The following is a 27,824-nucleotide window of genomic DNA, read 5'->3' as shown; positions in this document are numbered from 1 at the left end:
GAAGCCCGAGTGACCCCCCCACCCCGGCCCCGGCCCCGGCCACAGGCCCCGGCAGGCGCCTGGCCCCGGGTCTCGGGCTCCTGCGCCACCCCCGCCCGCGGGGGCCCGAGAGGAGGGGGCGGCCGCCTGCCCAGGCCACCTGCAGCACAGACCGCTCGGCTCGCAGGCCGGGCCAGGCCGGGTAGGATATCTCTCCCGCCCAACGGGGACAGGACCCGGGCCGCTATGGAGCAGCTGGGCAACAGCGGGGGCGACCCGCCTCCCCGCACCGGGACTCCCGCGCTCGCACCACCGACCTAGGAGACGACACCGCTGAGGCACAGAGAAGCAAGCTGGCGCCCCGTGCGGCTCCTACTCACCCGCCAGGCTCAGCTCCCCCTCCGTTTCCGCCCACGTCGCAGCTGCCCGCAGCCAGCGCGGCTCTCAGCTCGGAGACGCTGGGCAAAAGGTCCCGTGCTCCCACGGACAGACGGCTCCCCGCTAACGCGGTCAGGGCGCACGCAGGCGCGGGGGGGGGCGGGGGGGGGGGGCGGGAGTCCAGGAGAGGAGCCCTGGGAGTTGTGGTCCAGGAGTCTGCATCTTTGCTGGGCGCCACCTCCATGGGCCAGCTGCAGGTGCTCCGGCCTTTCTCGCTGCCTCCTCTGTCTCCTCAAGGACTCGTCTTCCACTCCTGGATGATGGAGGAGTGTTTCCACGAAAGACCTGGACAGCCTCTCCCCTTCTTGGCATTGCACACCAGCGTTCTTCAAGGGTGGAAACGGTGGGTCACTCCTGTCATCTCAGTGCTTGGGGAAGCTGAGGCAGGAGGATCTCAACTTCAGCTCAGCTGGGGCAACTCAGTGACTGCGGAACACCCCGGCTTGCGATACATCTGCATATATATGCATGTATATATACTATGTATATATATGTACATGCATATATACATTTGGATACAAGGTCTCTCTCTCTCTCTCTCTCTCTCTCTCTCTCTCTCTCTCTCTCTCTCTCTCTCTCTCTCTCCATATACACATAGGCTGGGGCTGGAGCTCGGTGCAGAGACCCTGGGTTACATTCCAAATATTGAAAAACAATTATTTCAAAGTGAGGTACTGGGACCAGTAGCTTCAGCATCACGTAGGAACTTGATAAAACTGCACGTTCTCCTACCTACCAAGGCTATTTTGTTTTTGCTTTGTTGTTTCTTTCTTTTGGTGGCACTGGGAAAGGAACCCAGGACCTCACATTTGCTAGGTCAGAACTGTACCACTGAGCTACACCTCTAGGTCTACTTGGTTTTACCGTATTCAAAGCTCTGAAGGGGGCCAGGGATCTACCTCAGTGGTTCGGCTGCTTACCTCACAAGCAGAAGGTCCTGAGTTCCATTGCCAGTACCAAAACAAACAAGCACACAACAACAACAAACTGGGAAGGTGGGTCCCACCAATCTACAATGTTTCGCAGGCACCTCAAGTGATTCTGACTTTGAGAACTTGACTAAGCTTCCCCCTGCCCGCTCCAAGGAGCTTAGGATTCCTATGGCAGGACTGTTCTTACATACATACCTACATACAAACCTACCTGTGTGCCCCTAGGTAAACTGCAGGAAAACCAGGAATTGATCTCCCAGCCTAAGCCTCTCCTCTCACTCTATACCATGTCCAACACCATCTCTAGCCTGCATCCAAGACACCCAAAACTCAAGGTCACGAAAAAACCCAGGATTCTCCAGGACTGGGGATTTAGCTCAGTGGCTCCGTCGCTTGCCTTGCAAGCTCAAGGCCCCGAGTTCGATCGCCGGTACCAAATACAAACCAACCAACCAACCAACAAAACACCCCAGGACTCTCTACTTCCCTCAAGCTGGTTCTCCTCCAATGGGCTTTACGGTCACGATTCTGAAGGACATTCTCTGGAGTTATACACATGGACCCCAGGGAGAGATACCACGGCAGGACCTTGAGTCAGATTTGACGGAGCAAGGATGAAACACAACCAACTCGGGCCAGGGAATTAGCTCAGTGGTGCAGCTGCCTCCCTCCCAAGCGCAAGGTCCTGAGTTCAATCCCCGCTACTGGAGGGCAAAAAACATGTGAGCCCAACAAAATGAATTCCAACACCTTGCCTGTTTCAGGGGGAGGATCAGCTGGTTAAACAAATGATTCAAGTTTTTGATTTTCGGGAGGCTAGAGCTTGAACAAAGTACATTTAAATGAAGCAGAAAGATAAATAGTAAGAACAGAAATGACTGATGTAGAAGGATAAAAATCAGCAGCACTCACCAACAACTCCCAAAGCTGGTTCTTCCAAAACATTAATAAAATAAGCCATCACTAAGCACGTCTGGCCAATAAACACTAGTGTTGAAAAAGGTAACATCACAGATGTATGAGTTTCTTTTCCTCCAACGAACTATACAGAGCACTGTGCTACCCTAGGTTAAAATTCAATGACATGAATGGCTTTCTAGGACAACCAAAAGTACCAAACTGACTTTGAAGAGATAGAAAATCTGAAAATCATCAATGGTCATGGAAAAAAGCTACACGGCACTTAACTTTCCACAAACAGCAGCAGGGCAGGGGGTGCAACTCAGTGCTAGAAAACTTGCCTAACTTGGCCTAGGCTCTGGACTCAATCCTCGGCACTGCAAGACAGAAACGAGACAAAACACCAGCAGTCTGCACTCAGGTTCTGCCAAACTTCCAGAAGCACATTCTTCTTCTGTTCCACAGTGCAGAAAACGATGACAAGTTTCCCGATTTAATCACCAAGGAGAGCATAATTCTAATTAGGAGCTCACAAAAAAGACGGGAGGAAAAAGAACTGTACAATCTCATTTACAAATCTGGACACCAATGCTCTAAACAATCAGGTAGCACACGGAAACTATCAAACTAACCCAAAGTGCCTTTGGAAGTGTCCCGGGAATGTCAGAGAAAAATAAAAAAAAATCTAGCAACGCAGTCGCGGCGGCGGCGGAAGCCCGAGTGACCCCCCCACCCCGCCCCCGGCCCCGGTCACCCCCGGCCCCGGCCCCGGCCACAGGCCCCGGCAGGCGCCTGGCCCCGGGTCTCGGGCTCCTGCGCCACCCCCGCCCGCGGGGGCCCGAGAGGAGGGGGCGGCCGCCTGCCCAGGCCACCTGCAGCACAGACCGCTCGGCTCGCAGGCCGGGCCAGGCCGGGTAGGATATCTCTCCCGCCCAACGGGGACAGGACCCGGGCCGCTATGGAGCAGCTGGGCAACAGCGGGAGAGACCACAGCGTGTCTTCCCAGAGGGCTGTCCCGCCTCCCCGCACCGGGACTCCCGCGCTCGCACCACCGACCTAGGAGATGACACCGCTGAGGCACAGAGAAGCAAGCTGGCGCCCCGTGCGGCTCCTACTCACCCGCCAGGCTCAGCTCCCCCTCCGTTTCCGCCCACGTCGCAGCTGCCCGCAGCCAGCGCGGCTCTCAGCTCGGAGACGCTGGGCCAAAGGTCCCGTGCTCCCAAGGACGGACTCCTCCCCTCCTAACGCAGTCAGGGCGCAGGGGAGTCCACGCCAGGAGCCCTGGGAGTTGTGGTCCAGGAGTCTGCATCTTTGCTGGGCGCCACCTCCATAGGCCAGCAGCAGGTGCTCCGGCCTTTCTCGCTGCTTCCTCTGTCCCCTCAAGGACTCGTCTTCCACTCCCGGATGATGGAGGAGTGTTTCCACGAAAGACCTGGACACACAACCCCCTTGGCCTTGCACACCAGCGTTCTTCAAGTGTGGAAACGGTGGGTCACTCCTGTCATATCAGTGCTTGGGGAAGCTGAGGCAGGAAGATCTCAACTTCAGCTCAGCTGGGGCAACTCAGGGACTGCTTAACACCCGGTCTCGCGATACATCTGCATATATATTCACGTATATATACTAAGTATATATATGTACATGTATATATACATTTGGACACCAGGTGTCTCTCTCTCCCTCCCTCCCTCTCTCCCTCCCTCCCTCCCTGTCTCTCTCTCTCTCTCTCTAGCTCTCTCTCTCTCTCTCTCTCTCTCTCCATATACATATAGGCTGGGTATGGAGCTCAGTGAAGAGGCCCTGGGTAAAAATCCAAATACTGAAAAACAATTATTTCAAAGTGAGGTACTGGGACCAGTAGCTTCAGCATCACATAGGAACTTGATAAAACTGCATGTTCTCCTACCTACCAAGGCTATTTTGTTTTTGCTTTGTTGTTTCTTTCTTTTGGTGGCACTGGGAAAGGAACCCAGGACCTCACATTTGCTAGGTCAGAACTGTACCACTGAGCTACACCTCTAGGTCTACTTGGTTTTACCGTATTCAAAGCTCTGAAGGGGGCCAGGGATCTACCTCAGTGGTTCGGCTGCTTACCTCACAAGCAGAAGGTCCTGAGTTCCATTGCCAGTACCAAAACAAACAAGCACACAACAACAACAAACTGGGAAGGTGGGTCCCACCAATCTACAATGTTTCGCAGGCACCTCAAGTGATTCTGACTGAGAACTTGACTAAGCTTCCCCCTGCCCGCTCCAAGGAGCTTAGGATTCCTATGGCAGGACTGTTCTTACATACATACCTACATACATACCTACCTGTGTGCCCCTAGGTAAACTGCAGGAAAACCAGGAATTGATCTCCCAGCCTAAGCCTCTCCTCTCACTCTATACCATGTCCAACAACATCTCTAGCCTGCATCCAAGACACCCAAAACTCAAGGTCATGACAAAACCCCGGATTCTCCAGGGCCGGGGATTTAGCTCCGTGGCTCCGTCGCTTGCCTTGCAAGCTCAAGGCCCCGAGTTCGATCGCCGGTACCAAATACAAACCAACCAACCAACCAACAAAACACCCCAGGACTCTCTACCTCCCTCAAGCTGGTTCTCCTCCAATGGGCTTTATGGTCATGATTCTGAAGGACATTCTCTGTAGTTATACATGCGGACCCCAGGGAGATATACCAGGGCAGGACCTTGAGAACAATTTTACATGACAATAACCAGGTACTTGATCCAAGTGCCTTGCCTAACTGTAAGGTGAATTGTGACACGAACCCTAATGCCCAGAATTCAGTTACAGGTAACTCTAGTTCAGCACTATCCGTCACACTTACCAAATGAAGAGCCCTAACCCTAAAAATCATACCCACACTCCAAACGTCAGGTCCATGAATTTCAACCCGAAAACTAATCCTAATCTTGTCCCTCAACCTGAGCAGCAGGATGAAATCCCAATACCCAGGAAATTGAAATTCTACATTATCCCTAACCCCCAGCATGAACTTATGCTGGTACTAACACGCAAGCCACACTGGAAGACACAGGCATTTCAATGTCAACGCTGTTTAGGTCCCCAAACCGCAGCCTATCCCGAGCTACATCGCTAACCCTACAACTACCCATCATAGACACACTGCAAAGTCCAGGAACATGTAAAATTACACTATATCTTACCTAACAATAATCCTAACACCAACAATCTTACTCACACTACAATAACCAGGTACTTGATCCACGTGCCATCCCTAAGTGTAAGCTGAATTCGGACACAAACCGTACTGTCCAGAAGTGACTTTCAGGTACCTGGATTTCTGCACTATCTGACATTTCCGAACAGAAGATCCCGAAACCTTAAAATCATACCCACACTCCAAACCTCAGGTACATGCATTGGAACCCTAAACCTAAAAGTAATCCTAACCCTAAATCTATGCAGCAGGACCACATTCCAATACCCAGGGACTTGAAATTCTACATTACACCTAACCCTCACCATGAACTTACGCTAATACTCACTTTCAAACCCACACTTGAAGACACAGGCATTTCAATTTCAATGCTACCTATCACCCCAACCCAAAACCTAACCCTAGCTAAAACTGGAACACAACACTACCCATCATAGCCACACTGCAATGTCCAGAAACATGGAAAAATAACGCTATCCTTTACTTAACACTGAGGCTAACTCTAACAATACTACTCACACTCCAATAACCAGGTACTTGATCCACGTGCCATCCCAAACCCTAAACCGAATTCTGACACAAACCGTAATGCCCAGAAGTCATTTTCAGGTTCCTCTATTTCAGCACTATCCATGACACTTACCAAAAGAAGAACCCTTTTCCTAAACATCACAGACACAGTCCAAACATCAGGAACATATCTTCGAACCCTAAACCGGAATCTAGGCCTAAACATAACCCTAAGGAGCAGGACCACATTCCAGCAGCGAGGTACTTGAATTCTACATTTTCCCAAATGCTCACCATATACTTACACATTACTAACTTTCTACCCCACACTTGAAGACACAGGCATTTCAATTTCAAGCTATCTATCACCCCGACCCTACCCCTAACCCGAGCTGGAATGGTAGCTCTAACACTACCCCTCATAGACACACTGCAATGTTCAGGGACATGTAACAAAACACTATATTTTACCTAACAATGATCCGAACTCTAACAATCCTACTCACATTCCAATAACCGGTACTTGATCCACGTGCCATCACCAACCCGAAACCAAACTGAGACACAAACTCTACTGCCCATAAATCATTTTCGGGTACCTCTATTTCAGCACTCTCCATGACACTTATCAAAAAAAGAACCCCAACCCTAAACATCTTAAACACACTCCAAACGTCAGGAACATGAATTGGAACCCTAAACCGGAACCTAAGCTTGAACCTAACCCTGAGGAGGAGGAACAAATTCCAACACCAAGGTACTAGAAATTCTACATTATCCCAAACCCTCACCATGTGCTTACATAATACGAACTTTCTACTCCACACTTGAAGACACAGGCATTTCAATTTCAAAGCTATCTATCACCCCAACCCTGCCCCTAACCCTAGCTACAACATGAACCCTACCACTACCCATCAGAGACACACTGCAATGTTCAGGCACTTGCAAGAAAACACTATACTTTACCGAACACTAATCCTATATCTCGCAATCCTACTCACACTCCAATAACCGGTATTCGATCCACGTGATAGCCCTATCCTAAAACGAATGGTGACACAAGCCAAAATGCCCAGAAGTCATTTTCAGGATCCTCTATTTCAGCACTATCCATGACACTTACCAAAAGAAAAACCCTAACCCTAAACATCTTAAACACACTCCAAACGTCAGGAACATGAGATGGAACCCTACACAGGAACCTAAGCTTAAATCTAAGCCTAAGGAGCAGGACCAAATTCCATTACCAAGGTACTTGAAATTCTACATTATCCCAAACCCTCACCATGTACTTACATAATACTAACTTTCTGCTCCACACTTGAAGACACAGGCATTTCTATTTCAAAGCTATCTATCACCCCAATGCTACCCCTAACCCTATCTAGAATGTGAACCCTAACACTACCCATCATAGACACACTGCAATGTTTAGGAACATGTAAAATAACGCTATATTTTACCTCACCATGATCCTAACACTAACAATCTTACTCACACTACAATAACCAAGTACTTGATCCACGTGCCGTCTCTAACTATAGGCTGAATTGTGACACAAACCGTATTATCCAGAAGTGATTTTCAGGTAAATATATTTCTGCAATATCTATGACACTTACCAAAAGAAGACCCCTAAACCTAAAAATCATACCCACAGTCCAAACTTCATGTAAATGAAAAGGAACCCTAAACCTAAAACTAATCCTAACTGAAACTCTAAGCAGCAGGACCACATTCCTATACCAAAGTACTTGAAATTCTATATTATCCCTAACACTCACCATGAACTTACGTGAATACTAACTTTCCAACCCATACTTGAAGACACAGACATTTCATTTTCAATGCTATCAATCACCCCAACCCTATACCTAACACTAGCTAGACCGTTAAGCCTAATACTACACGTCATACACACACTGCAATGTTCAGCCACGTGTTACAAAACACTATGCTTTACCTAACACTAATCCAAACTCTAACAATCCTACTAAAACTCCAATAACCAGGTACTTTAACCACGTGCTATCCCTAATCCTAAACACAATTGTGACACAAACCATAATGCCCAGAAGTCATTTTCAGGTACCTCTATTTCAGCTCTACCAGTGACACTTATGAAAAGAAGAACTCTAACCCTAAAAATTATACCTACACTCCAAACTTCAGATACATGAATTGGAAACCTAAACGTTAACCTAATCCTAACCCTAACCCTAAGCAGCAGGATAAAACTCCAATACCCAGGTTCTTGAAATTCTACAATATCCCTAACTCTCACCATGAACTTACGCTAATACTAACTTTCCAACCCACACTTAAAGACACAGGCATTCCAATATCAACCCTATCTATCACCCCAAACCTAAACCTAACACTTGATAGAACCTTAACCCTGCTACTACCCATCATAGGCACACTGCAATGTTCAGGAATATGAAAGAAAACACTATATTTTACCTAACAATAATCCTAACTCTAACAATCCTACTTACTCTCCAATTACCAGGTACTTGATCCATGTGCCATCCCTAAATGTAAGCTGAATTGTGACACAAATAGGAACGCCCAGAAGTCATTTTCTCGTAACTCTATTTTTGCACTATCCAGTGACACTTACCAAAAGATGACCCCTAACTCTAAAAATGATACCCAAACTCCATACGTCAGGTATAGGAATTGGAACCCTAAACCTAAAACTAATCCTAACCCTAACCATAAGCAGCAAGACTTAATTCCAGTACTCATGTACTTGAAATTCTACATTATCCCTAACCCTCACCATGAACTTATACTAGTACTAACTTTCCAACACACACTTGAAGACACAGGCATTTCAATTTCAAAGCTAACTATCACCCCAACCCAAACCCTAACCCTAGGTAGAACTTGAACCCAACACTTCCTGTCACAGCTACACTGCAATGTTCAGGAATATGTAACAAAACACCATACTTTACCTAACACTAATCTTAACTCTGTCAATCCTACTCACATTTGAATAACAACGTACTTGATTCACATGACATCCCGAACCCTAAACCGAATTGTGACACCAACCATAATGCCCAGAAGTCATTTTCAGTTACCTCTATTTCAGCACTATCTGTGACACTTTCCAAATGAAGACCCCTAATCCTAAAAATCATACCCACACTCCAAACATCAGGTACATGAATTGGAATTGGAATTGGATGCTGATTCTCACCTGAGATTTGCAAGAAGTCTGCCCTTAGTCTTCTAGGGTTCCAAGTGGTTAGCTCTTTTGAAGGCAACTGGGTGAAAAGATGTGGAAGAGGGCATCAGAGTAGAACTGATGAGCTTGGTGCACAAGAAAACCCTTAGTGACACAGGAAACCCACCTGGATACTGGGATGATTGACCGTGAAACAGTCCTGTCCCCAAAATCCAACCTTTCCTAAGGAACAACTAAAAACTCATGCTCACAGTTCCCAGGCCAGGGCCCCAACAGGCACAAATTCTGGGTACAGTCACACATTCAGTGCTCAACAGGTGAGCATCCATTTGAGATTTGAGCCCACCTATGCCATGTGTCCTCATACAACCTCTAGCATGGCTGAGGACACCTTCCTTTCCGACCTGAGTACCTGCATTTCTAGGAAGGGGCAGGCAATGTGCCAAGGGACACCTCTGTCATTTATGCAAGGAAATGGACCTCAGGACACCTTGTCAGTGGCCTGGGCCTAAGCCCACACCTACCTGGATGTCTGTAGGTATCCACCAGGGTAATAGTACAGCTCCCTGTGACATTGGGAGCCCAAAGAAAATCAATCCTGGGAATAATGATTTCATCTACATCTTGCACCAGCATGTCTGAACTGTTGAGATCACTGTGTGGTTTTGTGCCACCCAGCTGCTTGACGACCAGGGCCCTTCTGGAACTCCATGAACAAAGACTGGTCAGAGAATTCTTTCCTTAAAGGGAAACCTGCAGATGTTCTAAGGGTCAATGTCTATAGGCCTGGATATTTGGATATTAGCAAGAATCCCTGCCTCATCCTGTATTTCTGTGAGCATGAAAAATTCATTATAGGCCAGCCAATCTACATGAAATGGGAGGCTTACTGTAGCCACTGGGAAGAGTCCATTATTTGGCCTTCATTGGCACACAGGTCAAACAGTATTTGGAAAGGCAGAAGGGTGCCCGAGTGTCCTCCTTCAATATTCATCTGAAAAAAGGTGTCTCAAGGATGAAGGTGGCAACACCTCTCAAGACCTGATTTCCCTAGCACTATACCTACTGATAGATCATGGCAACACCAGGTTAGGCAGAGGCTCCTTTGTGAGCTCTCAAAGGAACATCAATCAGATCTTGTGAACAAGGCTATGTCCATGACAGGACTTACCTTACAATCTGAACAATACAGCTTACCTATCAATCTTGTGTCAACAACCAATTCTTCATATCTGTATAAAGATAAAGAGAAGGCCAATCACACCATGCTAAAAGCACAGAATTCTGCATACACTTTGTTCTGCAAGAACACTAGGCCTTTCCATTTGCCAGCACCACTGGCACAAAAGGCTCTCACTTTCCCCGGGTAGGAGAACCAATCTGAGTGGGGCACTCTCACTCTGAGGCACTTATCTTCATCAAGTGGTCAACTGCAGAGAATAATGTGCATCTTCTTTGGCAGGCTGGTCCACAAAAATACCATTTGAGCAAGGACACAAAGACCCTCGATCTTCATTTCCCTGCACCCTACAACAAGCACAAACTCCTATTTACTTACCTGGCTAAGTTTGCCCTTCATTGTTTCCCTGAGCACCTGCACCCAAGCCTGGCCACCAACAGAGGGCCTAGGATCTCTTACCAAGGTTCATAGAGAGAACTTGCCTGGAGCTATGAGGCCCCTACATGCCCTTACCCATGTCCCGGAGATGTTGAATGGGGCACCCTCTCTTGGCTCGCCATCAGATCTGCACATCTCACTGGACAAGGAGCCCAGAAGAAACTACTGTTTACCCACACCTGTTTATGTGTCTACCTATACCAATTCCATGTTGTCCTACATTCAAGGTCCATCACCACTACAGGCTCCTCCCTCTGCCACAGAGTAGCCAGAAAACAGTAAAGGAAGTTCCCCAAAGATGCCTGCCAAACTACTCCAATCCTTACTTGAGGGAACCACCCTATGACATTTTCCTGTTGCCCCACTTGATCCCTAGTGTGACTAGTGTGAAATGCAGGATACACCTGATAGCAGGGATCCAATATCATCTAATGCTCCCACACAATAGCAAAAAGACACTGAATACACACTTGCAAAATAGAGGGGTTACATCAGAAATTCACCACCAATAGTCATATCTATGCCAGAAATAGTGTCACTGATGTTGAATATGAAATCAGCTCAGAACCTTACACTACTCCAGACCTGCAGAGGATACTTGTCCAGGAAACAGGACAACACCTTATGCACACTCTCCTCATGTCCACCTGGATACAAAAGATCCCACGGTCCTCAATGAGGTACAAGGACCATGGTTCTTACCTGAGATGTCCATGAGGTCGCAGCCAGAGTCTTCTATATTTCATATTTTCTCTTGAAGGGAACTTGAGAAGACATGGAGAAGAGGGTGTCGTGTAGAGTCCATAAGCATTTCTGTGCCAAGAAAAACTCTGATGACACTAGAAACCTACCTGTATACTGAGAGGATTGCCAAGGAAACATTACTGTCCCCAGAGTTCAAACTCTCCTAGGTGGACACCTTCAAACTCACCTATGCTTACTGCAACCAACCAGAACAAGGGCCAAAATCTGCACAGAAGTACATTTTCAATGCTCACTGGTTTGGTATCCATTTGACCTATCCAAGCCCAGTGTACCCTTGTAGTTAGTGGACTGGCTGAGGATTCCCTCCATGTGACCTGAAATCCTCCAAATCAACACAGTGGACAGGAAGAATGACAGACACTTTTGTCACATGTACATGTGGAGTTCAAGCATCCTTGTTGGTGGCCAGGACACAAGTCCACACTTCCATGGAGGTGTGTAGAGATCACTGTACTTTGTGTGTCTCACTCTGACAACAGGAGCCCTGTGAAAAACACAAGAGGGAAAACACAAGAGGGATTCAGTCCACATCGCCTCACATCGGCACAGATGAGAACTGCAAAGGTTACTGTGCTTGTTTTCAGGAACTGCTGGGTTCATGACATGCATCCTTGCAGAAGTCTACAGACAACACCTGGTAAAAATTATCTCTCCCTATACAGGAATCTGAAGGAGTTCCAAGGATCAATACTGGTAGAAAGCAGGATATGAACAAGTACCCATGCATCTTGTTCAAGGATGGAGAACTTGAAAACTGTATGTAGGCCAGCCATCCTACATGAAAACTGAATGCTTACCCATAGCCATTGGGGAAAGCCTCTTATTTTACCTTCAGTAGCACAAATGTCCAAAAATGTAGAAATGACCAAGATGCTCAGGTCTCCTCTCCAATGTTTAGCAGAAAAGAAAGGTGTTCTACAGAGAATGGGAGCAACATCTCACAAAACCTGATCACCAGCTAGGCCCTTGGCAGGATGGCTGGTGATAAAATACTGCAGGACCAGATCAGGCACAGATTCCTTTTGACCTCTCTGATGAACAACAAGCCTTGTGAAACAGGCTATGTCCACATTAGGAGTTACCTGACAATCTGCAATCTTTCCTCAACAAACTTTTCTTAACTGCTGCATTCTGCCAGCTACACTGTGATAACACCATGTAATTCAGCATGCAGTTTGCTCTGCAAGAGTATTCGGCCCTCACATTGGACATCACTACTTGAAGAGAAGGCTTTTGTTTCACCCACATACCAGAACCAATCTGAGGAGAACACTATCATCCCATGAAACTAATCATTATCAACTAGTCCTATAAAGATTCTTTTCATTCTGGTCCGCACACTGGCCCACCACAGTGTCACTAGATGAGGGTATGGGCAATCTCAGGACACACAGGCCCTCAACATTCATTTTCCTTCACCATATACGAAGCACAAACTCCTGGTCACTAGACTGGCAACGTTCCATATTCATTGCTTCCCTGGGTACTTGTACTCTAAATAAGACCAAAACAAACCTCATTGTCCCCATCACTTACCAAGTTCCATGGAGATTCTCTGTCCTGTACCGAGATGCAGGCCCATACCTACCCTTACCTGGATCCTGGCACTACTCAAAGGTTTGGCTTCTCCTGGGTCACTATCTCTTCAGGACTGTTCAGTGGGAAAGATGCCCAAGAACTCCTACTCTTTACCAGTCCCTTTTTCCATACATACCTGCACAATCTCCATGTCTTCCTCTCATTCAGAGCATATCACCTCCACCGTGCTCCTCCTATGGGCGCACGGACGAGCTGTCAACAGTTAATGGACACTCTCCAGAAGATACCTGCCCAACTGCCCCAGTTCCTACCCAAGGACGGCCCCCCCATAACAATGATGTGTTGCCCCATTGATTCCCCTGCTGGGACAAGTATAAAATGGATGAGACTTGCAGGCAGGGAAGCAATAGCACCTAATGCTTCCTCACAAAACCAGGAAGGCTTGTTCACAGGAGATATTCCCAGGAAACATGAGACCATCTCAGTATATGTTCCCTTCTGACATTCATCTGGATCCAGATGATGTATTCCCTAAAGTGATATGAGGACCCTGATTGCTACCTTCGCATGATTTATGGCCACAGGCTTTTAGACTTCAGGATCCTCTCTTCAAGGGAAACTGGAGAAAGTATGAGGAGGAAGGTTTCAACATAGAGCTGATGAGCATTTCAATGCACAAGAAAACCACTGAGTGACACAAGAAACCAACTTCAATGCTGGGATTCTTGCCAGGAACACAGTCCAATCCCCAGAATTAAACCTCTCCTAAGGGGACACCTGCAAACTCTCCTATGCTGATTGCTACCTGGGCAGTGCTCCAACAAGTACAAACCCTGGATAGAATCACACATTCAGGGCCAGGAATTTAGCTCAGTGGTTTCACCTCCTGCTGCACAAGAGCAAGGACCCAAGTTCGATCCCCAGTACCAAAAAGAAAAAAAAGAATCACACATTCAATCCTCACCAGTTGGGCAACCATTTGTCCCTGTTCATGCCAAGGATCCCTTGAAATAGTAGCATGGCCAAAGACTCCATCCCTTCTGATCTAAGTACCTGAATTTCAATGTAGGGGCCTGGAATGCCCAGGGACATCTCTGTTATCTTCTCACCTGGCAGGTGTGCTGGACCTAAACACATACTTACCATCTGTCTTTAAGGATCCTCCTGCATATTTTCTGTGGCTCACTCTGACATGCGTAGGTAGCCCTGTCAACACCACAGAGAGGAATACTGACTTAGTACACATCTCCTTGCAGCACTAATTGTGAGAATGGCAGAGGTCACTGCATTAGTTTGCAGAGCCCACTTGTTGGACTATCTGGGTCCTTGTAGAACAGAAAGGACAAAGCTGTTAAAGTGAAGCCTGAAGATGTTCTGAGGGTCAGTATTCCCAGTGATTGGCATTTGGATACAATCAGCAATCTCTGGCTGTGAACACAAAAAATACATTAAGGCCTAATCTTTCTACATGAAATGAGGTTCTTACCTGTAACCACCACAAAGACTCTCTCGTTCTACCCTGAGTCATACACACACCAAACAGTGGTACAAACAGAAGGTTGCCCATGTGCCCTCCTCCAACACTCCTGAGAAACAAAAGGTGGGCATGTTGGCACATGCCTGTAATCCCAGCATTTGAGAGGCTGAGCCGAGAAGATCGCTTTGAGTTTGATCCCAGCCTGGGCTACATAGTGAGTTCAAGGACAGGCTGAACTACATATTAAGACCCTGTCTCAAACAAACAAAGATAAATGATGACCCATGGCTGAAGTTGGCTGCATGCAAGATCTGATCTTGACTCAGGCATTTTTGAGATACCTTGGCATAAAACATCACAATGCCAGGTTTGGCAGAAGCTCATTTTTGACCTCCCTAGGGAAGCATGACTCATGCTATGTCCACATTAGTAATTACCTTACCATCAGCAATCTCACCTCAACAAACTGACTTTCATCTTCATATATACATATACATATATATGTACATATTATATATATACATATATATACATATTATACATATACATATTATATATATATATACCTGAAAAGAAGGCCAAACAAACCATTTGAAAGCCATGTAATTCAGCATACCTTGCAAGAGCACATGGCTTTCCCATCATTCATCACCACTTGCACAAATGTTTTCTCTCCACCTGGATGCCACAACCAATCTGAGGGGTAAACTATCATCCCAAGTTACTAATCCTCATCAACTGGTCACCTGCACTGATTCCAGTGCCTCTTGCTGGGCAGGTTGTTCTGCCACAATGTCACTGGATCAAGAAAAAACACTCCCAGAACCTCAGCTGGTCCCAGCACACGGAAGGAAGCTCCCCGCCTCCATCCCAGGCTCCTAGGGCCAAGAAGGTGAGCCAGTCCCAGCATCCCTAGGGCAGAGGAGCTGAGCCAGTCCCAGCACCCGGAAGGAAGCTCCCCCGCTGCCATCCCAAGCTCCTAGGGTAGAGAAGGTGAAATGCATGGGCGCCAGAAGCATCCCCCATGGAAATGAGAAGACACATAAACAAGCCTCAAAAACAGACTTCCAGATCACCTACAGCAACCCCAAAGGGAAACAAGATGGGACCATCTGATACTCAACCACCTGGACTCTCTGAGCTGGCAACAAAAGAGGATCTGGGAAAAATGAAATCAGAAATAATTACTCAGATAATAGCAAAGATTTTGCTCGTGGTGCAAGACATGATTAATAAATCTAGACAGGACACAGATAAAAAAATAGAGGATCTGAGGAATATGATGGAATCCCAACATAGGAAACAAATGGAATCCATAAAACAGATACAAACAGATTTCTAAGAGATTAAAAACTCCACCGAAAGCCTGCACAGCAGAATGAACCAATGTGAGGATAGAATTTCAGATACAGAAGATAAGATTGCAATTAGTGAGGGGGAAAATAAAAATTGCTTTAAAATTGTAAGGGAACATGAGAAATCAATCCAGCAGCTGCTAGACAATGCAAAGAAGAATAACATAAGACTGATCGGAGTCAATGAAGAAACAGGAGAGAGTGCAGATGACATAAAAAAACTCTTTGCAGCAGTAATGGCAAAAAACTTCCCAAGCTGGGGAAAAGAACTTGACATACAGATAAGTGAGGCATATAGGACTCCAAATAGCCATGATCAAAAAAGATCTACACATAGGCATATAATTGTTAAGATTCCACAAACTCAACAAAGAACAAAGTTCTACAAGCAGTTAGAGAAAAGAAACAAATCACATACAAAGGAAAGCCTATCAGAATCTCAGCAGACTTGTCAACACAAACCCTCAAGGCAAGAAGAGCTTGGGGTGACATATTCCAAGCCCTAAAAGAAAACAGCCTCCAACCCAGATTGATGTACCCTGAAAAACTATCTTTCAAAATGGATGGAGAAATAAGATACTTTCATGACAAAGAGCACCTTAGCAACTTCATGAATACCAAACCAGCACTCCAAAGAATTTTACACAATATCCTAGGAATGGACATTGAGGATCACAATCTCAGGAAGCAAAGCAGAATGAACCCATCTGGAATGACAAGAAATTAAATGCAAAGGGGGAGATCCCAACAAAAACAAAAAGTCATGGTAATGATAAGTCAATATGTTTCAGTTATAAACATCAATGTTAATGGTCTCAATTCATCAATCAATAGAAACAGACGGGCAGAATGGGTCAAGAAGCAAAACCCAACAACATGCTGCATACAAAAAACACACTTAATTCAAAATGAAACTCACAGACTGAAAGTTAAAGGGTGGAAAACAATACTCCATGTGACAGGAACCTGAAAAAAAGCAGGAGTAGCTATCCTCTTGGCAGATCGAGTAGATTTCAAACCAACACTGATTAAGAGAGACAAAGGACACTAAATCCTTGTAAAGGGAAGACTCCAAGAGGAAGAGATGACAATCATAAATATCTATGCACCAAACACTAGTGTGCCCAACTATATTAAACAAATACTAATGGACATGAAAAGTCAAATAGGCACTAATACAATTGTAGTGGGGGACCTCAACACCCCACTGTCACAAATAGATAGATCAACTAGACAAAAAATAAGTAATGAAATACAAGAACTCAAACTCTTGAACAAATGAACTTAACAGATGTTTACAGAGTATTCCACCCCACAAAATCAGAATACACATTCTTCTCAGCTGCACATGGGTCATTCTCCAAAACAGACCACATACTCACACATAGAACATGTTTAAGTAAGTGCAAAGAAACTGAAGTTATCCCCTGTATATTATCAGACCATAGTGCCATGAAATTGAAGATCCATAGTAAAACAAACTTGAAAAATTTCATAAACATGTGGAAATTGAACAACACACTTCTGAATAACCAATGGGTCATAGAGGAAATTAAAGAAGAAATCAGACAGTTCCTTCAATTAAATGACAACGACAATACAACATATCGGAATCTATGGGACACAATGAAAGCAGTCTTACGAGGAAAATTCATAGCACTGAATACACATATTAGGAAAACAGAACAAGCCCAATTAAACAACCTGATGCTGAACCTCAAGCTTCTAAAAAAAGAAGAGCAGGACAAAGCCAAAGCTCATACAAGGGAGGAAATTATAAAGATCAGAGGAGACATCAATGCAATGGAGACTGAAAGAACGATACAAAAAATCAATGAAGCCAAGAGTTGGTTCTTTAAAAGAATCAACAAAATTGACAAACCCTTAGCCAACTTTATCAGAAAAAGGAAAGAAAAGGCCCAAATCCATGCAATTAGGAATGAAAAGGGTGAAATTACAACAGACCCAGCAGAAATCCAGATGATCATCAATACCTACTTCCAGAACCTATAGACCAATAAGATGGACAACACAGAAGAAATGGACAGATTCCTAGATACATATGAATTACCAAAGGTGAATGAAGAAGACCTAAAAATTCTGAACAACCCAATATCAACCAACGAAATTGAAAACGTAATTAAAAAATTAACAACTAAGAAAAGCCCGGGCCCTGATGGCTTCACTCCTGAATTCTACAAGACATTTGGAGAGAAACTACTGCCACTGCTGTTTAAACTCTTCAATGAAATTGAAAGGGAAGCAATACTCCCACATTCATTCCTGGAAGCAAGCATTACCTTGATCCCCAAAGCAGAGAAAGACCCAACTGAAAAGGAGAACTATAGGCCAATCTCACTAATGAACATAGATGCAAAAATCCTTAATAAGATACTGGCAAATAGAATGCAGAAGATCATCAGGAAGATCATACACCCTGATCAAGTGGGATTCATCCCAGGGATGCACGGATGGTTCAACATATGCAAATCAATCAGTGTAATACACTATATCTATAGAGCCAAGGACAAAAAAACATACGATTATCTCCATAGATGCAGAAAAAGCATTTGACAAAATCCAACACACATTTATGATAAAAAAAAAACCCTACAAAAAAATTGAAATAGATGGTATCTACCTCAAACTGATAAAAGCCATCTATGAAAAACCAACAGCCAACGTCATACTAAATGGTCAAAAACTGAAATCCTTCACACTAAAATCAGGAACAAGACAAGGATGTCCACTCTTGTTCAATATAGTTTTGGAAACATTAGCCACAGCAATTAGACAAGAGAAAGAAATAAAAGGAATAAAGATAGGAAAGGAAGAAGTCAAATTGTCATTATTTGCAGATGACATGATACTCTATATAGAAGACCCCAAGAACTCCACCAAAAGTCTTCTAGACTTAATAACCAAATTCAGTCAAGTAGCTGGTTACAAGGTCAACACACAAAAATCAATAGCTTTCCTCTACACGAAGGACAGACTCACTGAGAGAGAAATAGGGCAAACAATTCCTTTCACAATAGCACCCAAAAAACTGAAATACCTAGGAATCAACCTAATGAAAGAAATCAAAGACCTCTTCTCTGAAAACTATAGCACTCTGAAAAGACAGATTGAAGAGGGTATCAAAAAATGGACAGACATCCCCTGCTCCTGGGTAGGAAGGATTAATATAGTGAAAATGGCCATACTTTCAAAACTGCTATATAGATTCAATGCAATTCCAATTGAGATCCCAGCAGCATACTTCATAGACCTTGAGAAAACATCCAAAACTTCATGTGGAATAAGAAGAGACCCAGAATAATAAAAGCAATTCTAGGTAATAGAGACAAGGCAGGGGGTATCACAATCCCCAACCTGCAACTCTACTACAAAGCTACTGTGATAAAAACAGCATGGTACTGGCAAAGAAACAGACTTGAGGACCAATGGAACAGATTAGAAGGTGCAGAAACAACTCCAGACACGCTCAGCCATCTTATCTTTGATAAAGGAGCCAAACACCTTCACTGGAGGAAAGATAGCCTCTTTAATAAATGGTACTCGAAAAATTGGATTTCAACTTGCCAAAGATTAAAACTAGACCTATATCTCTTGCCATGCAGTAAACTAAAATCGAAATGGATTAAAGATCTAAATATTAAAATAGAAAATCTGAACCAGTTAGAACAGAGGTTAGGTAGAACTCTTGAAGACATCGGTGTAGGAAAAGATTTTATGAACAAAACCTCAGTTGCCCATGAACTAACACCAACAATCAACATGTGGTATCTTTTCCTACTGAAAAGCTTCTGCACAGCAAGAGAAACCACCAGCAGGGTGAAGAGACAATCCACAATGTGAGAAAATATTTTCACCTGCTTTTCCTCAGACAAAGGTCTACTATCTCGAATCTATAAAGAACTTAAAAAGATCAGACCTCCCAAATTTTAAGACCCAATCCAAAAATGGGCATCTGAAATGAACAGACATTTCTCACACAAAGAAGTAGAAACAGCAAATAAACACATGAAAAAATGTTCAACATCACTGGTCATTCGAGAGATGCAAATGAAAACAATGCTGAGATTCCACCTCACTCCAGAAAGAATGGCTGCTATCATGAAATCAACCAATAACAAATGCTGGTGGAGCTGTGGGGAAAGAGGAACCCTGTTTCACTGCTGGTGGGAGTGTAGACTTGTGCAACCACTGTGGAAATCAATATGGAGATACCTCAAAGAACTAGGACTGGAAGTCCCATTTGACCGCACTATTCCCCTGCTGGGGATCTTCCCCAAAGAATTAAAAGAATCATACCACAGTGATATATGTGCGCCCATGTTCAGAGCAGCACAGTTTGTGATAGCTAAAACTTGGAAACAGCCCAAATGCCCATCAACTGGAGACTGGATCAAGAAAATGTGGGTTTTTTAATAAAATAGAGTACTACTCAGCCATAAAAAGTGAGAAATTAGAGACATTTATTCCTACATGGATGCACATTGAGGCGATACTCTTAAGTGAAATAAATAGGACATACATGTATCAATACCGAATAGTTTCTCTGGTGTGAGAAACTGAAAGTGTAAATAAGGACTAAAATGTATAATAGGTAATGTGAACTAGGAAGAAAAGGGGCAAAGGGGAAGGAAGTGGGAGGGCTAGGGGAAAGGAAAGAAGGGTATGGAATTAATACGAGAAAATGGAAAAATAGGAACAAAATCTTTGTAAATAGGGAGGAATGGAGGGGTTGAAGGGAGGGCTGGGCAAGAGTGAAAAATAAGAACCAAGAGAAATTATATAAAGGTGCAAATTTACAATGATGAACGTCATTATATTGTATACCTAAAATGTACCAATCATTAGAATGAATAATCAATAATGCAAAATAGGAAGAAAATGTCCAAAGGTGTAGGGGTAGTGAGAAGGGCAGGGGAAAGGAAAGAAGGGAAAGGAAAAATGCTGAGAAATGGAAAAAATGGAAATAAAGTCTTTGTAAATAGGGAAGGGTGGAGGGGGTGAAGGGAGGGCAAGGAATGGGGGAAAAATAAGAACCAAGATGCATCATGTAAAGGTACAAGGTCCCAATGAGAAATGTAATTGTGTTGTATATCTAAAATGTACCAATAAAAGAATTTAAGAGGGCCAGGGATTTAGCTCAGTGGTTCTGGTGCCTGCCTTGCAAGTACAAGGTCCTGAGTTCAATCCCCAGTACCAAAAAAAAAAAAAAAGAATTAAAGAAAAAAAAAGATTATTAAAGTCTGAGATTCATGTTACTGGTTGTGGGAACATTTTATAAACAAGAAAGATCAAAAATGCAATGATAAAGGTGATAGGATAAAAGTGTGCTTTTCTTCAGTTGTAAAATTCAGTTCCTAATTTGGTCTAGAAATGATGAACAAACTAATATTTAATAGGTAACAAGACAATCAACAGCAAGACAAAAATCAAGATCATGGTGATCCAGTCTTCCAGAGGATTTAATCACCTGCAATTTGAATTACTATGCTTAAGACACCTTCTGCAGAATTCTTTGCATAAGCCTATTAAAACCAGTTCATGAAATGTGCTTCTCATTTTGTGCAACATATTCAGATATAGGTTTGATGAGTATAAGTCCAAGACCATAGAAATTCACTCCCTTATTTCATTTAGTAAGAATTAGTATACTAAGCCTAAATTTTATGCTTCTCAGCCTAAATGTCAAGGACAACTGTAGGTACATGATTAGCCCCCAGATGGAATTTGCATCAGAAAGGCAGCATGCCTGATAGAAAGGTCTGGAACCTTGGTCTTAAATTGCACCCTGGCACCTACTAATTGAAAAACCTTGAATAATTTGAATTGCAATGGGTTTTTATTTAATCTTATTAAAATGAAGGGTTTAACCAGATGACTCTTTTTTTTTTTTTTTTTTTTTTTTGGTACCGGAGATCAAACTCGGGACCTTGTGCTTGCAAGGCAGGCAGTGGAACCACTGAGCTAAATACCTGGTCCCTAACCAGATGATTCTTAATGGTTCATCTAGCTAAAGGTTCTTTGATTTTATAAAGCAGTTGTCCAGAATGCTTCCAGTTTTGCATGTGGCAGAGGAACACATGTAACGTATGGAAAGATAAGAGCCAAGAACTCTGACTTTTTCTCCACAAAGTTACCAACTAAACATCAAAGTGTTTGTATGTGATTTTTTAAATGACTTCAAATTTTGTCTTTTGTTCTCTTTACATCCATAGCTTTTTCACATACAGAGTAAAGTAGTTAAATTAAGTAAAATAATAATAAGGAAATAATTGACATCTATTAAAACTATTAAAAATCAGGAAAATACATACGCTGGAAAAGCTATAGAAAAACTGCAGCACACCCCATGCTGATGTTACCGGCAAAACATTTTGAGGAGATATTTTGAATATACTTATCAAGTATCATAAACTTGTTTGACTTAGTAAACTCCCTATTCCAAATTTACATTTAGGATTACTCTATTTCTCCAAGTCTAAGTTTCAACTTTAAAATTTAATATCAATTCAATAATTTTTAAAAAGGAAAAACCAAATATACTAAAATATTACTTGATACACAATAAAAGAATATGTATACCTTGGAATAAAAGAAGTATGAAAATTTTAAAGGAGAAAAATCCATTTATATAAATATACTCAAAGCAGACTTAGCTTTTGTTTCTTTGCTTTGTTTTTTGAGATAGGATCTTGTGATGTAATCTAAAATGGCCTTATACTTACTATGTCGCTCAGACTGGCGCTGCACTATCCAAAATCCTCCTGTCTCAGCCTCTTGATGCTAGGATTATAGGCACCCCTCTGTGTGGCATAGAGCAGAGTTATTTATAATTTCAAAAAACAGCACTGGCCTCTAGTAATAAGAAAATGATTAAATAAAACATGTAATATACAAATACAGTGGATGTAACACAGCTCTTAAAAATTCTACAAAAAAGTGAAAAAGGAGGCATAGTTCCAAATTATTGTTACAAAATCTGTAAAATATGAGTGCATAAAATAGTTTTATCAACTTAGCAATATGTTCATACGGATAAAAATATTAAAAGATTTCAAACAAAGGAGAAATTATGCCGCTGAGATACTGGAATTGCATATACGTGTGTATTTTTAAATGTCTTTCATATACTTAAAATGTTTCAATCACAAGTAAAAGTTCTTAGAAACACTCATGTTTGTATTGTACATATTTAAAGTGTACAACATATTTTCACATATAGTCCACCAAAAAAAAGTATACATACTTCAGAAAAAGAAAAACTTGTATAAATATTTTAATACTAAATTTATTGAGACACCATGAGATTAATGTAAGTTACCTTTGGTCTCTACCATTACAAGACGTGCTCAAAGTGGTGTCTGTGCACTTCCAGACATTTATTAGTACAACAAACTGCTGCTTGGGTTACCTTGGTCCATTGAGATTGCTACATACACATTTTCAATTTCTCCTCTCAGGATCGGCAGTGTAGTAGGTTTTCTGTGATATACAACATCCTCTGGAGTCCCTCATACAAGGCTAACACCATCTGTAGAAAAAGCATTATACTATTTTACTTTTCCTGCAGTGTGTATACATTTTTGGCAGACTCTGTACATGTATATACTGAAGGGATTATACAGTCAAGCAAATTAACATCTCCATCATCTCAGAGCTTGCTTGCTTGCTAATAAGTGTAGCTAAAACCTACTCTCAGCAAACTTCCATACAATGTAGTTCTTATATTATACTCATCCTACATTACTGCAACTTTGTATCCTTTGACTCTCAACTTCTCAGTCCTCCTCCCCTCAAATGTTCTTGTCTTGATAACTAATTTCCTCCCTGTGGTTTCCCTTAGGTCTGGTTTTCTCCCCTCTTTGACACAGCAGATAATTTAATGTTTAGCTGGGCAACTGGGAAGAAGCCACCGTGCAATTTTTAGTAATAAATTCAAAATAGGTTTACACAATCACTTCCTCTTTCATGAGTAAAGAATATAATTAGGTAGCCAATGAGGGCCTCAGCTAATAAAAGCCACCACTTTAGTCTCTACACAAAAATCCTACCCAGATCTGCAGGAACTAAAACCTTTCCAGGGAGGCAAGGGACTGCTGATATTGTAGTATCCCCGCGATTGATAACAAGAATCTTTGGGATGCTAATACTTCTCTGTCCTCACATGGTGGTAAAACTCTGCCAGAATTATAATTTCAGTCTAAGAACTAAATGGACTTTCCAGCTTAAAACAATAGCAGCCCATAGCAATGAAATCAATAGATAGGGGTACATGCAGTCACTTACCTTACATATGAGATCTGCCAATGAAAATAGGAACTATTAAAATCCTGAGCTAAGCAGGTGAGTTATTTGTATTTCCGAAGTTACTATGAGCTCTTAGCAATGCTCCTGATAGGATTACAGGTGCACACCGCTGTGCCTGAGCCAATGGTTTCCTCCATTATCTCTGCTTTCTGGGTTTGCTCCATAACCTAGTCAAACTAGCTTTTGCCCCAACCACCTGCTGTAATGGCTCTCGCCATAGATTAATATTCTAGTGCCACATTTTAAAAAGTAGTTTTAAACTTTCTAATTTGGAATGATATAAATATATAAATGTACTAAAATAGAACAAAGAACTCCTGCATATCTTTTATTCAGTTTCACAGGTTACTAATGTTTTTCCACATTTGTGCTCATTCTCCTACTCTCTCATATTCTCTTCTTCTCATTCTTATCATACACCTGTAACCTTTTAACCAGAGGGACTTCAATATGTTCTACTAACAATGTCATTCTCCAAGGTAACCACAGTGCAATTTCCTTTAGAAAACTTAATATTGATATCTACATAGTAACATTATCTAGCATGTAGTCCTAATTCAAATTTTACCAAGTCTCAGAAATTTTTAGTTGACTCAAATTATTTCCATTTAAAAGGATTTAAAAAACAAAACAGGTTAAAATTCCAACTATTTTTAATGTTTGTAGTGCTTTTAAAACATTTAAAATAGTCGTTTTGGACTAACATCCTAATTTAAATGTTATCCTCACCATCAGGACTTCTACCATGCACTTCTACTTCAAAATTTTTTATTAATCTTTCAGATATTTGCAGTGCATCTATCAGTTAATTTTATCAGCGGGAGGGAGTTTCTTATCTCTTGTATAACTAATTGAGGCTTTCATACATGACTTCATAATTATTGGTTTCCCCTTAAAAATATTACACACTATTACACACACACACACACACACACACAGCGAGAGTCTTGTGAGTTCTGTACCCTGTGACACTTAACCAAAGCCTTATATAATTTTTCCTTTTTAATTTTTTTATTCTGAGAACCTTTGGCATTTTTTACCATTGATTTTTTTTTTTGGTACCAAGAATTGAACTCAGGAACTTGCGCTTGCCAGGCAGGTGCGGCACTGTTGCGCTAACCCCTGGCCCCTACCTTCAAAATTTAAAACACTGGTTGTTTATACCCTGGTCCTGGATAGATCTGTCAGTTTTACTTTGGCTAGGGCTAGGTCTTTTCAAACCAACCATTTAATGTTTTCCCTCAACTTTAAAAAAACTTCCGTTGCTCCAGAGTTTTTTAAACATGCCGAGAACCTGTGCACTGGATGTCTACTCTGGGGCCCTACCTGCTTTTCTAAGCCTGCCACGACACAGTCCTGGGAAAAACCTCCCGCTCTGAGCCATCCCCGCACAGCCAGGACCTCCAGAGCGCTTCACCATGGCGCTGCCGGCCACTTCCCTCCCTTCCAACCTACAGCGAAACCAAGCGGATGGAAACGTGAGGAGACAAATCCCGCAAAGCTTGTTCAGTACAGAGGGGTCTGGAGGACTGCGCCTCAATCACACTGTTTACATACCTCAGTTTCAGAAAACTCTCGCAGCACTGAGAGTCCACCGCCGCAGTCCGGCGCCGCAGCCCTACGGAAAGGCACTGCTAACGGTCGCCAAGCGCGCGCCAGTTGGGAAGTGCCCGGATGTTCTTACGACGCCCGGATGTTCTTATGACGCCTGTTGTTGCGCAGGTACCAAAGAGTGCGCATGTGCAGGAAGTAGCACTGAAGGAGGCGCGAAAAAATGCCTCGACGTCAATGCGTAGAGTCCTACGAGTACGACTAGGAGAAGAACTAAGAGAAGAACTTCAATAGTGCGGGTTTTTTATGGCAGTTTATCTACCTGATCCAAGACCCCACCCAGGATCACACACTGCACTGCAATTTGGTATCCTGTCATTTTCCATTTTTATTAAGTTTTATTAGCACATTATGGCAGTACATAATGATTGAATTCCTCGTGGGGAGTTGGTACATGTACATAACACACCTTAATTCTTTTTCCATTCCTTTCCCTTTGTCCTCTGCATCTTTGTAGTGTGGAACCAGGTGGCTGTACAGAGAAGAGGCCAAAGGAGCAGGGAGGTTCCAGTGGATTGCTGCCAGGGCGCGGGCCCACTCAGGACCAGGCATGACCTGCGACCTCGGGAGCATGACCAGAGACCTCAGGACCAAGCCCGCAGACCCGCCATTCTGCAGCGAGCCCACTTGGTGGCCCCAGGGCAACAGCGACCCCGGGACCGCACCTGCAGACCTACCTGTCCCTGTCCGCAGCGGGCCCACTTGGCGCCCCTAGCGCGATTGGCGACCTAGGGAGCTCGACCCCGGGACCGCGCCCGCAGACCCGCCCATCTGCAGCAGGCCAACTCCGTGCCCCCAGCGCAACAGGGAACCCAAGACCACGCCCGCAGACCCGCCTGTCTACAGCGGGGCGACTGGGTGCCCCCAGCACAACCAGAGACCTCGGGACCGCGCCCGCAGACCCGCCCTTCTGCAGAGTTGCCAGAGACCTTGGGACTGCTCCCGCAGACCTACCCATCCCCAGCAGGCCAACTCGGTGCCCCCAGCGCGACAGGGACCCTGAGACCACGCCCACAGACCCGCCGGTCTACAGCGGGCAGACTGGGCACCCCCAGCGCGGGCAGCCACCTCCGGAGCCTGACCTGTGACCCCAGCACCGCGCCCACAGACCCGCCCGTCCACAGCTGGCCAACTCAGCGCCCGCAGCGCAACCAGAGACCTCGGGACCGCGCCCGCAGACCTACCCGTCCGCAGCGGGCCGACTCGGCGCCCCCAGCGCAACAGCGACACTGAGACCGTGCTGGGATCAGCTCACATTCTTGGCATCAGGAGCCTGGGATGGCAGGTGGGAGCTTCCTTCTGGCTGCTGGGACTGGCTGAGCTTCACTGCCCTTTTAGCCTGGGGTGGAGACTAGGAGCTTCACTCTGGTTGCTGGGACCTGCTCACCTTCTTGGCCCTAGGAGTCTGGGATGTAGTGGGGGAGCTTCCTTCCTGGTCCTTGGACAAGCTGGGCTTCAGTGCCCTAGGAGCCTTGAATGGAGGTGGGGAGCTTCCTTCCTGGTGCTGGAACCAGCTGGGCTTCACTGCCCTAGGAGCCTGAGATGGAGGCTGGCTCGGAGCTTCCCTCCAGGTGCTAGGACCAGCTCACCTTCTTGGCCCTAGGAGCTTGGGATGGCAGCGGGGAAGCTTCCTTCCAGGTGCTTGCACAGGCTGAGCTTCACTGCTCTAGGAGCCGGAGATGGAGGCAGGGTGCTTCCTTCCAGGTTCTGGGGCCAGCTGAGCTTCACTGCCCTGGCAGCTTGGAATTGAGCCTGCAAGCTTCCCTCAAGGTGCTGGGACCGGCTTACCTTCTTGGCCCTAGGACCCTGGGAAGGCAGTAGGGTAGCTTCCTTACAGGTCCTGGGACCAGTTGAGCTTCACTGTTCTAGGAGCCTGGGATGGAGGTGGGGAGCTTCCTTCCCGGTGCTGGGAATGGCTGAGCTTCACTACCCTTTGAGGCTGGGATGGAGCGGGGGAGCTTCCTTCTGGGTGCTGGGATTTCAATC

The 27,824-nt window shown here is 44.3% G+C and overlaps 1 long non-coding RNA gene across 19 annotated transcripts; it reads right to left on the bottom strand.

Moving 5' to 3' along the window:
• Positions 1-40: 40 nt before the first annotated feature.
• LOC147828113 (uncharacterized) lies at positions 41-25,971 on the bottom strand. Of its 19 annotated transcripts, none has more exons than XR_015451259.1 (8): positions 25,785-25,971; positions 23,332-23,451; positions 22,646-22,723; positions 11,698-14,276; positions 11,469-11,579; positions 10,346-10,380; positions 9,161-9,227; positions 1,793-3,847 (listed from the first exon to the last, which is right to left on the bottom strand). It is a non-coding gene; the product is annotated as an uncharacterized LOC147828113 (long non-coding RNA). The 19 variants fall into 19 exon arrangements; XR_015451263.1 differs by having other exon boundaries at positions 9,161-10,380; positions 11,469-12,015; positions 13,246-13,303; positions 13,632-14,276; XR_015451258.1 differs by having other exon boundaries at positions 9,161-10,380; positions 11,469-13,303; positions 13,632-13,689; positions 14,214-14,276.
• Positions 25,972-27,824: the final 1,853 nt, after the last annotated feature.

This window comes from Heterocephalus glaber, unplaced genomic scaffold, assembly GCF_053883595.1.
Source record: "Heterocephalus glaber isolate CG9 unplaced genomic scaffold, H.glaber_assembly_v1.0 deba00001294, whole genome shotgun sequence".
NCBI classification, from domain to species: Eukaryota; Metazoa; Chordata; class Mammalia; order Rodentia; family Bathyergidae; genus Heterocephalus; species Heterocephalus glaber.
Note: the sequence above shows the minus strand (reverse complement) of the source record. Positions and strands in the feature narration are given on the sequence as shown.